Here is a 4,918-nt window from a genome sequence, read left to right on the forward strand (position 1 = left end):
ATAGTGCAGGAAGGAAAAACGTCAAATTGATTTCGAACGGAAGCTAATACAAAGCTATATCAGGCAGCGACAGACGCGTCGGTACAAGTTGTGCAACTTTTGTCTCACAAGCGTGTCCTCCTAGGAACCACTCAGGTCAACTCTTCCAGTCAAAAAACGTGATTTTGTGTGAAATTTTCACCGTTTTACACACAGGTGTGGGAATGTTTTTCCCCCCTTCCCGGATCCATTGCTATCCCTCGTTGGATAGGGCGCGGCTAGTAGACCAAATTTGGTACGACCATTTGCGTAGGTACGACCAACACTCGTTACTCAAAATCGGAGTCAAAGTCCTTCTGCAGAACGCGCCACGGGCTGTCATTTGAAAACGGCCTCCGGAAAATTAACCGAATTTTGGTATGTGATTCGTGATGGAAAAAGCCATCGAACACTTCAATTTACATCGGGATTTGGATGCGTGTAGCGAAAGAGAACGTTTCTCCTTCGACGCTTAGATAATCGAGATAATTCATTTGCTGCTACTCGCCGTTTGTCTGAAGCATTCTTACCCCGGTTTAGTAGCGATGTCCAAATCTGCAACCGAATGTAGAGGAAAGAACTTCAGTCCGGAATCAATGGCCTACAAAAATGGACAACTAAAACGGGATATCAGGGAAATGTAAAATATTTCACACCAAACAACCTTAAAGCTTGGGTTGTTCCAAAAATATTGTATCGAATAGAAATAGTGTCTTCGAAAGTCTCTGGCTCCTCTTTACCGTACTGCTCTGAGGCATTCTATCGGGGCCTTTATAGTCCAGTCCTATTCCATCACTGTTCTGCAAAAGCGAGCAGCTTTATTTCTTACATATCATCACAGATTGGATTACAGAAGCCTTCATTGAAAGTGCCAAACAGGCATTCACGGAACTGACGGAAGGAAGAACGGTTGCCACAAACTGCAGAACAATCACGAAATGGAGAAAGGTTATGGGTCCAAAACAGCCCCAGAGTTGATTGGGAAATGCAAAACAGAGCCGATAGATGATGCTAAATTCAGATGGTTCGTGTTCGAGGAGGCGAATGAGTTGCGCGATTTGTGCGCGATCGGGTTTCTCGCCATCGCAAATTGAAACTCCCTACCTTCGTTGGATCGAACACGGATCATACGCTAAGAGAATGATGCGAAGCGCATGTCTCCCATGGAACGTGTTGAGACTGTAACGCAGATGAAGCTGTGCCGCAAACCACGTAACAAAGCCTTGTCGATCGAGATTCTCCTGTGTCGTGTACCGGGTTGTGCAAGCGTTGAACAAGCGAGTGCGAGACACGCACGCAATTTCTGGATGAAGGATCATCATTGACGCTGAAGTTACCCTAGCAGCGAGTATCAGATTGAAGGGCCAGCCGGGCCCCCACTTGAGTTGCAGTGGACGGCCAACGTGAAACGCAAGGAGACGTTTCAGCTTCACGTTTGACCTGGAGCCTGGAGATTGCCGCACGCGGGGGAGAGCGGTCGTTCACGGCGACGGTTTCAACAGCTAAGTTTGCCACAACAAAATATTCATTATCCCACACTGACAAGTTCGAATGATTACTTACAGGATCGGCCAGCGGAACATCAGAAGGATGGTACACCGAGAACCAGGCTTGGAAAATCCCAATCGGCTTGGAGAATGTGCTCCTACTACTTCCACCGCTGGAGCCTCAATCTGGGTGATCTCAATCGGTGAGGGCGATGTTGGGATGGGCTGTTTACGGGACACAAAAGGGAAACACCATCAGGCGAGTGACGATACCGGGTGGTGAGATAGTATGCACCACCAAACACACAAGCAGCGGGAAAGGCAACGTCGACGTACCAGGACCAGGGCATCCTGCAGCAGCACAGCGGTGTCTATGAGCAGCTGCTATGACGGCCGAATGCCACCGGTAGCAGCCATCCTTACGACAATTCCAGCGGCAGCAGCAGTACGTACGATCCACAACACCCATCGCGCAATTACTCCACCGCTACACGGCCGCGCACGGAAAGCGCATCTGAGCACGGAAAGCGCATCTGAGCACGGAAAGTGTAAAGTGTAAATCGGGAAAAAACGATGACAGTTGTTGAACCCGTTGTAGCACGGGATGGGGTGCGTTGCCAAGGTGGATTCAAAATATCAGGTGCTGGAAAAGGCCCTTTACCCGGTGGTGGGTCCAAGGTGGATTAAAAATATCAGGTGGTGGATTAGGGCCTTTGGGGGGTCGCCATAGTTGAGGGACTTTACGTCATTTTAGAACCGTTGACCATTGGTTTCCGCACACAAAGCTTAGCAAATATAACAGATTTCTTTGTTATTATGTGCATTTTAGTGTGTCTATTGATTTTATCGAAAAAACGTAATATATTAACAAAAGATTTGATGATTTGTTTATGCACGAAATTTAAAATCATGCTAGCATGAGTTCTAATCTCAAGTAAATTGCGGCCATGCGGCTCGTAGATAATGAGGAATTAATGTAAAAATTGAAAAAAAAATAATGATTTCTTAATTTTTATCATCAAAAATGTCGAAAACACAAAGAATTCTAGAATAAATTCACAGAATAACACAAAATAACACACTTTAATGTATGTTTCAATGTTAAATAAGAACTCACAAAGTCCAAAATATATTTTTAAAGAATATTTATTCGAAAAAATGGGGTAGATAAATTATATGAACAAATTTAATTAATGTAAACAAAGTTTGAATCCTGGGGACCTTACGGCAAGTGACGAATTGTCAAAATGCACCAGAGTCCACCACCTGATATTTTTAAATCCACCTTGGGTGGGTCGCCATAGTTGGGGGGACTTTGGTGTCATTTTAAACCCGCTACACACCGTTGGTTTCAAAAAGTATAGCAAACAGAAAACTTTCTTTCTTGCTTATAGGCAAGTGCATTTTTGTATTTATTCATTTTATTGAACAAACATCAGAGATACAAAATCAGGCAACACTTACTGCAATTGTCCTCGCGTGTCCATGTGTCTCGTAGATGATGCGGAATAAAGGTGAAAATAGCAAATAAATTAATGATTTCTTAGTCTTCGTCTCTATCTGTCCTCACCTGATCTCGGATTGCATCCACCTTGCGTAGAGCTTCGGTTGACAGTAAAAGATGCAGCGGTTCTGAATAGTACTAAATCTCGCCGATAGATGACGCTGGACATTGGGACATTGGTTTGTGTTCGAGGAGGCGAATGAGCTGCGCGATTCGTGCGCGATCGGGTGATTTCTCGCCATCGCAATTCGCAAATTCGCACGCTTCATCTCGGCGGCATCTCGACATCGCGACCGAAAAACGGGTACCATTTTACGAGGTGTAATTAGAATCCGCGCAATAAACCGTTTCCATCAAAGGCACACATCCGCGTGTTTGGAAGACTCTCCCTGCAAAAAAAAGGAAACGTTTTCGCTACGCGATTAAATGTTAATGTTCACAAAAAAATTTCATGTTTTTTTTTAGTTCTCTATGTTCCAATCCGGGCGAGGTTTTCAATACTTTTGCATTCATACTTTAAAGGCTTGCGTCCATCCAGCCTGGGTAATAAGTTCTTTTTTAAATTCTGCCGCCGGTTGATGCTTTGATGTTGATCCTGTTTCGGAGATAAAAGCGTCCACCACTTTGACGCATTCTCATGGAGACGCACGGTGGCGGCTGAGCGCCACTGTCCCAGAAAACCATCACTTTTACCCGTACAAAAAAAAAAAAAAAAAAAAAAAACCGTAGAAAAGAAAAACCCAATAAAAGAAGCACACAGGACGCGACACAGGATCTGCACAGAACTCGCACAGGCTACGCCAGGCCAGGACACCGGTACGACGAAATGAACCAAAATCGGACCTGGAAATGTAACAACACTTGGATGCGTTTTCCAGAACCCACACACCACAGGTAACTAGATGGTTACCAGCCGAAAATGCGTAATCTGTCAAGTTGCTGTTTCGATCGTAGTACACATGTGAACATCACCCAACCAAAGGCTATATATGTAGACCACACTTATGCATCAGGTTATATCCTCACTACGAGTAAACGCAAGGTGACGTGTTTTCGCTCACTCTCACTTTTAACGGTTTTTTCGAGTGTTTTTGCGAAAAATTGATTCTGCTGTTGCTTCCAGTTACATTTCGCAGGTGGCCAAAGAGAATCGAACATGTCGATTAGAGAAGGACGTGCGCCCAATTCTAGTTCGCCGGAGTCCTTGATGGTGGTGAATCTCTCCACCTATCGGATTGAAGGCGAATTCGATGCTGGTGGCTGCGGCACGGTGTTGGTGGGCAGCCATGCCCGCTCCAAGCAGCCGGTGGTGATGAAAATGGCCAGCAAAGAGGTGGACCGGCTCCTGCTCGCCACGGAGCGCCGGATCTATGCGCGGCTGCCGAAGGCCCGTGGATGGCCCAGACTCATCGACACCGGTACGTATCGCAAACGCGACGTGCTGGTTTTGGAGCGCCTGGGGCCATCCCTGCAGGACTTACTGAACTTGTGCGGAGGACGCTTCGGTCTGAAGACGGTTTCGCAGCTAGCGCTGCAACTGCTCGACAGGCTGGAAACATACCACGAGCTGGGGTACGTTCACCGCGACCTGAAGCCGGACAATGTCCTGCTGGGTCGCGGAACGACCCGCAAGACGCTGCACATGATTGACTTCGGTCTTGCCGAGCCGTATCGGCACCCACGCACGGGGGAACACATAGCGCAGGATGCGTTTTTCCCGTTCGCCGGAACGATCGAGTTTGCACCAGTGTTCGCTCATCTGGAGTATACACCGAGCAGGCGAGATGACATTTTGTCGCTCGCCTACATGCTGGTGTTTTTGCTCCGCGGTGGCCTACCGTGGTATGGTACCGAGGAGCGATTTGATCCGGACGAGGCACTGCTTCTGAAGTTGTGCATTACGCCCAGC

This window comes from Anopheles gambiae, chromosome 3 (assembly GCF_943734735.2).
Source record: "Anopheles gambiae chromosome 3, idAnoGambNW_F1_1, whole genome shotgun sequence".
Classification (NCBI taxonomy): domain Eukaryota; kingdom Metazoa; phylum Arthropoda; class Insecta; order Diptera; family Culicidae; genus Anopheles; species Anopheles gambiae.